Raw genomic sequence first — 12,531 nt, forward strand, 5'->3', positions numbered from 1 at the left:
ATTTAATGAGATAAATGTAGAACAATATGGTTGAAGGGTAATTAAAATTGGAATGTAAGAGGGGAATTGTCTAGCTGGCATGGGAATAACAATGCCTCAAAAATCCTCTAAGTTCTAGGTTAGAATATTGATCCAAAAGATATTAAAATGTTTGACCTCGTGATCCATCGTTATTTAATTTAAACTTGGGGCGCCCGAATGGCTCAGTTGGTTGGGTGTCTGACTTCAGCTCAGGTCATGATCTCACCATTTATGAATTTGAGCCCTACATTAGGCATTGTGCTGACAGCTCAGAGCTTGGAGCCTGCTTCGGATTCTCTGTCTCTCTGTCTCTCTCTCTCTCTCTGCCCCTCCCCACTCACACTCAATCTCTCTCTCAAAAATAAATAAACATTAAAAAAATTAACTTTGCTACATGTCATTGTGGTAGGTATTGATAACACTTTGTATAAATGGGAAAACTGAATGCAGGAGAGTTACGTGAACTTACCTGAGATCCAACAATTATTGTAGAATTGGGATTTGATCTGGTATATCTTTATCTTTCTTTGAAAAAGATAGTTTAAATTTTTTTTAACGTTTATTTTTGACAGAGAGAGACAGAACATGAGCGGGGGAGGGAAAGAGAGAGGGAGACACAAAATCCGAAGCAGGCCCCAGGCTCCGAGCTGTCTGCACAGAGCCGGACGTGGGGCTTGAACTCATGAACCGTGAGATCATGACCTGAGCTGAAGTAGGAAGCTCAACCAACTGAGCCACCCAGGCACTCCAAAAACTACAGTTTAAATTCTTCCAACTATAGACATCATTTTAAGTTGAAGGAACTATTCTTAAAGGGAAAAGTCTTCAAATTACTCAGTTAAGGTAAATCTGTTTGATTTCAGCTTTGTAGCAAAGTTAAGACTGTGTTTAAATTTTATTTCCATCAGTCATTAGCTGTTGTGGATTGATTGTGTTAATGGTTCTGATTAATAACCTTCTTATATCTGTAGCTTTCTCAATAGCTTATAATTTTCTCCCATTCTGATGTGGGGCTCTGCCATGGCCCCATGCCCCTTGCTTTGGCTAGGGGGTTGTTATCAAATGGGACACAAGTGGACTCTTGAAATGTGTGTGTGCATTTCTACTTCTACTCTGTAACATTGGGTTTGCTCTCTTTTCCTTCTCTTCAATTGCCAGTCTTTAGGAGGGATTTATTTTTTTTTTTTAATTTTTTTTTCAACGTTTTTTATTTATTTCTGGGACAGAGAGAGACAGAGCATGAATGGGGGAGGGGCAGAGAGAGAGGGAGACACAGAATCGGAAACAGGCTCCAGGTTCCGAGCCATCAGCCCAGAGCCTGACGCGGAGCTCGAACTCACGGACTGCGAGATCGTGACCTGGCTGAAGTCGGACGCTCAACCGACTGCGCCACCCAGGCGCCCCTAGGAGGGATTTAAAAGACATGTACTGATAGAAGTCAAAATGCCTACAATTTGTTGCTCCTTCCATCAAAAGGTGGAATCCGTTTCACCTTCCCTTGCATGTGGCCAGGACTTGTGACTTGCTTTCCCCAGTAGAATATAGTAGAAGGGGATCTTATGACTTCCAGATCTGGACCCCAAGAGACCTGGCAGCATTCACTGTCACTTCCATGCAGCGTAATGTTTTCTATCTGAAGAAACCCAAACTAGCCTCTCTGAGGTTAAGAGAGCATTTAGTGAGATAAGAAGAATCATTGCAGTCAGCACCAACTGCAAGACATATGATTAAGCCCATCTTAGAATATGGGGACTGAGCAGAACAAAGTGAGCTTTTGGGTAAGCTCAAATAAGACTGGCTGAGCATAGACCACATGACTGATCTGCAAAGTCAGGATGACATAATGATGAATATTGTTTTAATCATTCAAGTTTTAGATGATTTGTTACATAGAAAAAGATAATTGGTGTAAATCTGGAGGAGAGCCTCACAGTATGATCTAGAGCCACCCTAGAATAGTCAACCCCTAACTACATAGCCAGCCCACCATACATACATGAACAAGCCCAGCTGAGGTCAGCTGATCTTGGGCTAAATCAGCAGAACCACCCAGCTAGGCTATAGGTTCAAGACTAGTGATAGATTTTGTTTTGGTGTGTTTTGTTACACAGCAAATAGCTCACTGATATAAAATCAGTACCAGAAGAGGAATGCACTCATTTAAAAAAAAAAAAAAAAGTGGCATTGGCTGGAAATACAGCAAGTAAAGTTGCTGTAGTAGAGGATTGAGAAACAGGAAATTATTTGTGGATTTTGAGAAAGTGGCTTGGAAGTTATAAGAGAGTAGCAAAATAGTAATCCATGTTATGTGGTAGAAAACGTTTGATTAAAGTGTCTTCAGTGATTAGTTGGAAGTCAGAACGACTTACCAAGTGGAATTGTGGATTTGAGCAACAAAATTTCCCAGTACAGTGTTACCAGAACCCACCCATTGCCTAGACTTTGTATGGTAAGGGGTTATAAGAATGAGGTAAGTCAAAGGACAAACTGGCACACTTCAAAATGTAACTTAGAGTGAACATATGTGGGAAATAAATGAAAACTGATTATCATCTCTAGCCTTTCAAGCTGGTAAAATATCAAACACAAGGCACCAGTCAGCACAGAAGTTAAGTCAGGATTGTGGATTTAAGGCTCTTTATTAAGGCTCCTGGACGAATTAAGAGAGTATTATTCAGCTGTCACTTGTAGACAAAATAACTTCAAGGAATTCCATGGGCATTTCCCCCAAATAGTAAGACATCCCCAAATTGGAGTGATTCAGCCTAGACAAAGAAACATGTCTTGGGTGTGACCTTTGTCAAGTGGATATCTAAGTGACTAAGGATCTGTGGAGTATCAAAGCAAGTTCACAGCAAGCCCACAAAATTTCTAAGAGGATTGTACAAAGGGAGGCGCCAGAGGCTGGACTAAAATAACTGGGAATGGTTAATTTTAAAAAGAACTCGAGGTCTCCAGCTCTTTGCAGGGAGGAAGCAGGCTGAAAACTCTGCTCACTGGCATATTTCCAACATCTTCTTCATCAGTGGATATGGAGGACAATGGAAAAGGATAGAGTCATGGTTCTTGGGGAACACATCCAGAAAGACGTGCAGAAAGCATAGTCAAAGGCCGGTCAAGTAATTTTTCTACCTCTGAACTCAAGAGTTTTGTAACATTTGCCCACATGGATTTTGAATTTACTATTTACCAGGGTCTGTCATGCCCTTATTCTTCTATTTTTTGAGGGCAAATGATAATAGAAATTTCCATCGCCCCATTACTGCTTTATCTTGAGTGTGTAGAGTGAGGTACCTTGATTTTTCAGTTCCTAGGTCTGTGGAGTAGTATCAGGTCTGATGTACATGACGAGACTCTGGAATTGGAGACTGCATTCCAATGGATAGTGTGGCTGTAAGAGCCTTATTAAGACCTCTGAATGTATCAAGGAAATGTGTAGTCATCCTTCCCATCTAGACAAAACTATTTCTCAGGAACATGACTTAAGCCAGAGACCTTGGGATGGAATTTTAGTTTAGTGTTTTGCTTTGTTTTTAATTTTTATTTTTGTTGGTTTTCCTGACAAGTAGCATTTAAGGAAGAGAAAAATTGTGAAAAGTGATGCTGGTATGGAAGTCATGGTCAAAGTCGCAGATGGAATATTTAGTTTTAGGAAGGAGGGATGTCCCTCTTCTTCTGGCCTAGCATGAGGAGGGAAGGCAGGCGGAAAGAGTAAACAGTAGAGGTAGGTAGGAGGGGAAAAGTGGACCTATGTCTTGTATCAGTATTTATTCACTGTAAGAGACAGTGTCCTCACCTAAGCAGTTAAGGCAGTGACAGTAACAATTTAAGGACAGCAGAATGGGAAAGAGTCCATGAGGAATGACTAAAAGGTCAAATGTTTAGCAAGAAGGTTTGTGCAAAATGAAATTCAGGTATTAGTGAGGGGCCATCTCACTATTTGGATTAGTTTCTTCTGTAGGAAGGGAAATAGAAGGAAAATAAGGAAACATAAGAGGAAATGCAGTGGCAGGAAGTGATTTTCATGTAAGCAGAAATTGGACTGTGTCTTTTCCTTATTTTCTCTGTGGGAAGTCCTTTTTTTTTTTTCCTTTCAAAGAAAGAGAAAAACTTCCTTGAATATAATGCAATCAAAGAGATAAACAAAACCCCTTCCTGGCAGGGGTTGATTTGAGGATTAAAGTAGGTAATGTATAAGAAATCACCTACAGTGGTCCTTGGCATATAGTAAAAACACAGTGAATGTTAGGGAGCGAGCTCCCTCCTTCCTTTTTCCCTTCTGTCTCTACCCTCTCCCTGTCCCTCTCCTTTCTTCCTTCCTTCGTGTATTCATTCATTCCTTTCTTCCTTGTTTTCTTTTCCTTCTTCCAACATGCTTTTCTCTATTTTTTATCCTTATTTTTTTCATCTTCTCTTTCTGTACTTATACTCAAGAATATCCGTATTCTTGTTTTATTTTGCAACGTTTGATGGTCTGTATCATCATTTGCTTTTTGAATGCTGATCATGTTGCCGATTTATGCAAACTTCTCACTCTACACCATTAAAGTTCTTCAACTAACATGATGTGATTACATCAATCAGATTATCTCTCAAGAAATGATATATCACATGAGTGAAGTATCAGAAACAGTAAGATGAGCTTAACTTATTTATGCTTACATTTAAAAAATTTTAACCCCCCTTACAAGGGCATTTCTAATCATTCATTTTGTTCAAATCTACTCGTTCTGTAGATTTCAGCACCATGGATTGGGTTGAAAGGTTCAGTGACTAATCAGGAAAGTCAGATCACTGTGGTGTACCCGAAAAAAAAAAAAAAGACAATTTTAATCGCACTGCTAAGAGAAGTCATTAGGAGAGAGGATCTTGTATAGGATGAGATTTATGTTATCAACCATGGTGCAGTCTGAGTTCTTTCAATGAAGATAAATGAATAACTCCATCATCTCCATGTGTAGTCTCTTTAACCAACACACTGTCTGTTCTATGATTTGTGATGGTTTTACACGGGAAAAACTAACTGAGATATATCATGGCTGTCAAATCTTGGTATTCCTGTGGGCTTTCCGAACAGACAATTGTACTGCTTTCATTATCTTTGTGTTACAGATAATGGATAATAAACCAGCGTATGGTACCCAAAGGAGAACTTCTTGGACCCTAGAAAAGTCTTCAAACACACTGTATACACATTAAACTTTTCTTGCCCTCTGAAGATGTCTTTGAATCACATAAAAATCGCTTTACTTTCAAAATCAAGAATCAATTTTCCAGAGTTCCCTGGTTGAAAAGGGTACTTTTATCTGTGGTCTCATCTGATTCTTGAGGAATTTAATCCTCCATTTTTCAAAGTTTTGTTGGGAGTGCTCTAGGATTCACCTGGGGCTCATTTTGTAACCCAGATTGCCTCCCAAAGCCCTTCCTTCTTCTTCATTTTAGATTCCATATTTGTAGCCTTCTGTTCTCTTTCCAAGTCAACATGCCCCCATCTGCCCTTTGGGGTTTCTTTAGTCCAAAATCAGGCTTTAAAGTAAGATGTGATATCTCTGTCTCTCCACCTATCCTACACCAGAAGGCAAGTGTTTATTTAATTATTTGCTCATCTTGGTTGTACGCAGTTAATTCATGCATGTACTAATTAAATAAATGAGCTTTCTCTCTCTCTCTCTCTCTCTCTCTCTCTCATTTTTAACACCATCTAAATTAAGACATTGTTCTTGGCCCCTGGGGTTCCAGATAAATGAAATATAGCCCTTTCTTTCCTGTAGTTCATAAGCTTCTGGAACTCTTGCCCCTTTCTGTTGCACATTTATTATCATTGAAGAAGAAAGGGAAAAGATGGAATATATACAAATACATGGCAAACTTGAGGAAGATTTGCAAGCTTAAGGAATCATAAAGAATTCTTAGTTTAGGGCCTTTGTTTTATAGTTTCTGACTCCCTTTCTTGGAAAGTTTCTCAGATCTCTGTTGTCTGTACTCCTTTCCTTATCATATGTTAGTGTTGACTTAATCCAGTAGGTCTCTCTTGACTGCAGACTCTTCATGAATTCATGTTGATACCTTCTTCCTAAAAATCTCCATGTTTCCAATTACAGAAAGAATGGAATTAGTGATGCATGTAGGCTTGTCTTATGTGCATCTTATATATTGATAAGGAGTTCTAAAAGGAGGTGGAATATTTCTTTAAAAAGCGAATACAGATAATTCATACCTAGAGACCATTTCACTGATGAGGGACTAATAAGTGACCAATTTACTACAAATACAAAGTTTACCTGTGTAACATGAAATTTAAATTATAAAGTTTGTAACACTTGAGAGCTGATTTTGGTATCTGAAAATTTTTGCACAGATTTAGTTGAGCAGATTTTATTTTGTTGTTATTGGAACATTTTTAAAATGTTTAATTAACAGGGGCACCTGGCTGGCCTAGTCTGTAGAGCACACAACTCTTAATCTCGGAGTTGTAAGTTTGAGCCCCACATTGGGTGTAGAGATTACTTAAAAATAAAATCTTAAAAAAAATGTTTAGTTGACAGAAGTTAAGGGGCTGTAGAGTGATTATCTTTTCCTGGGTATACTGATATTGAGAAAATAATACTTCATTACTAGCACCTAATGTCAGCATTTATCATGCAGTTTTTCAGTTTATATTGATTGCTTTTGAATCCCTTTTTAAAACATCATTTCAAGCCTTGTCCACATTTTTAAAGAGTTCTTTCATGAATATATAAAGTTAATGTTAGTTTATTAAGCTTAGATTAGGAAAACTATGTCATTGCTGTTATTTCTTGCTTTATGTCTATGATTTTTAAAATATTTTTGAACATTCCATTATAATTTCATATTTATGATTAATGGCTGATTCATCCACAATGCCCATTATAACAGTTAATTCTGGACAGTCTTCCTCTCTGCTCTTCTGCAGGATTTTACTTCACAAATCAGATCTTTCACTAAACTCTTGCCAAGTTGATGTATCTAGGTTGCTTCTTGTTAGATACCAAAATTTCAGTATTTTATTACTGTTTGCATATTTTAGGTTACATCCAATTTCTTTTTTTATGTTTTTAATTTTCATTTAAAATTCAACTATCGTTAATGAAGTTCTACCAGTTTCATGAAAGTCCTATTAAACTTGACTTTGTCAGTTGATCATTCATATTTTCATACTTTCTTTGGTGGCTGGGTTGTATCAACCTCTGAGAATATACCCACATTCTTTAAATGTCAAATGTTGGTAATCTTTAGGTGATTTTTTAATTTTTGACTCACCAATTACTCAATTCTACATCAAACTTAATCCTAGATTCTTAACTATTAGTAACTAAAATATTAATCTGCTGTATTTTTTCAGAATGAATCCCAAATATATTACAGTTACAGTAAAAGTATTTCAGATACAGAATCCTATTTCTATCCTGATATTTTGGTTACTGATTAAATATTTTTTTTTAAGTTTATATATTTATCTTGAGAGAGAGAAAGAGAGAGAGACAGAGAGAGAGAGGGAGGGAGGGAGCAGGGGAGGGACAGAGATAGAGGGAGAGAGAGAATCCCAAGCAGGCTTCTCTCCGGCAGCACCAAGCCCAACGCGGTGCTCAAACTCACAAACCATGTGATCACGACCTGAGCCGAAACCAAGAGTTGGACGCTTAACCAATTGAGCCAGATGAACCATGTGATCGTGAACTGAGCTGAAACCAAGATCAGACACCTAACTGATGGAACCACCCAGGCACCCCTATATTTTTCTGAACATTAAATATTTTGTTAACAAATAGTGCAAGCTTACTTATGACTCTCGGCTTTGAAGAGATGATCCATTGCTTAAACTTTTTTTTTAAATTTTTTTTTTAACGTTTATTTATTTTTGAGACAGAGAGAGACAGAGCACAAATGGGGGAGGGTCAGAGAGAGAGGGAGACACAGAATCTGAAACAGGCTCCAGGCTCTGAGCTGTCAGCACAGAGCCCGACGTGGGGCTCGAACTCACGGACTGCGAGATAGTGACCTGAGCCGAAGTCGGCAGCTCAACCGACTGGGCCACCCAGGCGCCCCTAAACTTCTTATGTGAAGACAGACTAAAAACAAATCAAGAACTTTTCCCCAAAAGAAAACCAATCAGAAGTTGCTAAAACAATCCTAATCTTCATAAATACTTAACATTAATAAAATAAACTTCATAAATACTTAGCATTAATAAAAGTTTAGTAAATCAGTAATTCGATAAAATAAACAAACTGGTTATTTAAAAAAGTTGCCATTCAGGCAATCAATTTTTTTGGTGAATTGAACCACAGCCCATGCAAAATGGTCTCAAGTGATTTTCTCTGCTTCCTTTCTTCCTGTCCTACCCTTCCTATTTTTAACCTCTGTGCCTGTAATGGTTGAAATGAAAATAGTACCTACTTACCCTGTGCCTGAGCATAGTGTCCTGGCTGAGAGACTGGAGGTGATCCTAGCAATCCAGAGTGAGCACCAGGGTCACTGGAAAATGCTATCCCCTGAAACTCCTGAATAACGGAGAATCTCAATTATAAGAGGGATGACACAAAGAGAAGAAAAACTGAAGTTTATTCATTCCTTCACAAGACCATTGAGTAGTTGCTGTAGTGATGTCTCCCACTTTGATATCATACACACACACACACACACACACACACACAAACACACACACGTGTATTTCCTGCTCTGTCTAGCAAGTAAGCAAGTCTTTTCCTGATATTTGCTAGCAGATAGTTCCAGTTTATAAGATACAGTCTTATCACTAGCAAACCTCTAGTTTGTAAATTCAGGATAATGACCTTGTCTGTGTGGTATTGTCAGTGCCTAGTACAGTACCTGGGTCATAGCAAGTGAGCACTTGTACTTGTTGAATAAATGCACATTAGGCTCTTCTCTGGCCCTTTCATAACTTCTGCAGCTTAACATAAATGTAACTCAAGTTGCATCAACCAAAACTTTCCATGGTTATTTTTGTACCTGTGTTTTCCAATCTTACTACGTTAATGTAATTGATTCTATTCTATTATATGACTAAATATGTTCAGATTATGCATGTGATGCATCATATATAAGTCATTTTATATATGCACTATTTATATAAAAGTAGTCTATTTTCCTTAAAAAGGCGTTCTGCATCAATGATGTCTTTTTAATGCCAGATAAAATATATATTTATGCATTTACTGCTATAGAAAAATTGTCAAGCTCTCTTCTATTAATATAAAATTAGATACTAAAATCCCCTTATTTAAGACCTATGAGCTAAAGATAACAGCCCAGCCAGTGATCAAGGCCTGTTGCTTTCAAAAATTTAATTAAAAATAAGTGGACTCACTCATTCCATCTCCTACCTCCATACTTTTTTAATAGGAGTTAATTAAATCATTAGGTCATCTTGGGAATGGCATCAGTTTAAAAACGACATTAAACTTGTCATCTGCAAGCTTTTTCCCCAAAACTCAGCTATATCTTTTAAACATCCAGCACTTTGTATGAATTGCCAGTAAATTAGCCAAAACAACCCATAGGAAACAAGAAGAACATATCATGATTCTTATGATAGTTGGCTTGCAGTTACACTTGCAAGGGAAGGTAGAGAATAGGAAATGTTATAGGTATTTCAAAGCATGGTACAGTTCCCTTCATAGATTAATCAAGAGGACATTGACCTTGGGATTAGGGAATGAATTCACTCTCCTGACTCCACCACCAAGTAAAAAGTAAATTTGTCTCTTTGGACCTCAATTTCTGTTTCCCAGGGGTCGCTATGGGGCAGGCTAATTGTTCCCAGTCTTTTCCTCATTTAAAAATTATATGAATATATATTTATTTCTGTGCATTCAGAATCAATGTTCTGAAACTACTAAGTGCCAGACTGCATTACCTCGTAGCTTCTGTGGCTTTATGATGGACGTTTACACATTTTACTGTAGAGTGTTTGATATATACAAAATAGCTCATTATTAAGTTTCACAACCATAGATAGGTTGAGAAGCACTTAGCTAGATGATCTGCAAAGACATACAGGACTTGATTACCCTGTAAAACGGGATAATGCATATGCAGCTAGTCTTTTCAGATTAATTTAAGTCAAGCTTGCAGAAATGCATATGATAAAATATTATATGCTATCACCCAATTAAGATTATTCTGAAATCTCGAACAAATTTTTCTGAGTAATTTTGAGAAATTACATAGATGCTTGCATGTGTGTGACTTCTATTTAATTTGATTTATTCATCCTTTTTTATTCATTGATTCCATCTTTCATCCATAAACTGATTGATTCATGCAACAAATAATGACACTGTGGATGGCACTATACTGTGTTATGGACCCAGAACAATGAAGGAAATACAGAATAACAAATAGAGCAATGGAGGAGACACAGGCTAACAAATTAACAGAGTATTTCAATAGTGTGATAATACTATACAGCTAGCAGAGATGCTATGGAACGGTCAAAGAGGGTGCCCACAGTGTGTGGGAAAGGGCAGGAGGTTTCTGGAAAGAAGTGACAGCTAACAGAATCTTGAGGAATGAGTAAGCATCAGTCCACAGGAGAAAGGTGGTTTGCTTAATTTCTTTAGTTCACTCAGTGCTCATTTGTGATCATGGTTTTGTTTGTTTGTTTGTTTTTAGTTTTTAAAAATTTATTTCTTTTTTTTCAACGTTTTTTTTTTTTTTTTTATTTACTTTTGGGACAGAGAGAGACAGAGCATGAACGGGGGAGGGGCAGAGAGAGAGGGAGACACAGAATCGGAAACAGGCTCCAGGCTCCGAGCCATCGGCCCAGAGCCTGACGCGGGGCTCGAACTCACGGACCGCGAGATCGTGACCTGGCTGAAGTCGGACGCTTAACCGACTGCGCCACCCAGGCGTCCCTAAAAATTTATTTCTTTAAATACAAATTAGTTAACATGCAGTGTAGTATTGGTTTCAGGAGAATTTAGTTATTCATCACTAACATATGACATCTAGTGCTCATCCCAACAAGTGCCCCCCTCAATGCCCATCACCCATTTAACCCATCCCCCCCACCCAATACCCCACCAACAACCCTCAGTTTGTTCTCTGTATTTAAGAGTCTCTTATGGTTTGTCTCCCTCTCTGTTTTTATCTTCTTTTTTCTTCCCTACCCCTGTGATCATCTGTTGAGTTTCTCAATTCCACGTATGAGTGAAATCATATTTCTTTTATCTGTCTTTCTCTGACTGACATATTTTGCTTAGCATAATACCCTCTAGTTCCATCCATGTTGTTGCAAATGGCAAGATTTTATTCTTTTTCATCGCCGAGTAATATTCAATTATATAGGTATGCACCACATCTTCTTTATCCATCCATCAGTCGATGGACATTTGGGCTCTTTCCATAATTTGGCTATTATCGATAGCGCTGCTATAAACGTTGGGGTACATGCGCCCCTATGAATCAGCACTCCTGTATCCTTTGGATAAATTCTCAGTGCTGCAATTGCTGGGTCGTAGGGTGGTTCTATTTTTAATTTTTTGAGGAACCTCCACACTGTTTTCCAGAGTGGCTGCCCCAGGTTGCATTGCCACCAACAGTGGTTCCCCTTTCTCCGCATCCTCACCACACCTGTTGTTTCCTGGGTTGTTAATTTTAGCTATTCTGACAGGTGAGAGGTGGTATCTCATCATAGCTTTGATTTGTATTTCCTTGCTAGTGAGTGATGTTGAGTATCTTTTCATGTTTCTGTTAGCCATCTGGATGTCTTCTTTGGAAAAGTGTCTATTCATTTTACAGTTTTGACTATCCTGAAAAAAATGTCTCATGGATTTATTTTTGGTGAACTGAGTCATTGGTTACCGAAAATATCTCCGCTGAGTCTTTAACTATGGGCAAGGCACAGCTTGAGTGAAAGAAGATTAAAATTCAAGTTGATTTATGATAAGGAAAAATGCATATGTATATTCCTCCAGCTCTACCTTCCATATTTTTCCATTATTTGAATATCTATTGAAATATTTGCTCCACCTCGGTATTTTATATTCCACCAATATGATTTATACATATTGACAGTTTTTTTGACATGCCAATTGATATTCTTCCATGAAGATGATGTGAAGATAGCAAATTAGAGAGAGGAGAAATGTTATTAGTCGGAGATAATAATGTAAATGATGTTTGTAGCCTTGTATCATTTACCTTAACTACATCATATAATTTTCTTTTCTTTTTTTTTTTTTAATTTTTTTTTTTTTAACGTTTTTATTCATTTTCGAGACAGAGAGAGACAGAGCATGAATGGGGGAGGGTCAGAGAGAGGGAGACACAGAATCTGAAACAGGCTCCGGGCTCTGAGCTGTCAGCACAGGGGCCCGATGCGGGGCTCGAACTCACGGACCACGAGATCGTGACCTGAGCCGAAGTCGGCGTTCAACCGACTGAGCCACCCAGGCGCCCCTATAATTTTCTTTTCAAAAGAAAGTATTTTGCTGGCATCCTTTTACATTTGAGAAGTTAAGTGTA

The sequence above is a fragment of the Neofelis nebulosa genome, chromosome 14 (assembly GCF_028018385.1).
Source record: "Neofelis nebulosa isolate mNeoNeb1 chromosome 14, mNeoNeb1.pri, whole genome shotgun sequence".
Classification (NCBI taxonomy): domain Eukaryota; kingdom Metazoa; phylum Chordata; class Mammalia; order Carnivora; family Felidae; genus Neofelis; species Neofelis nebulosa.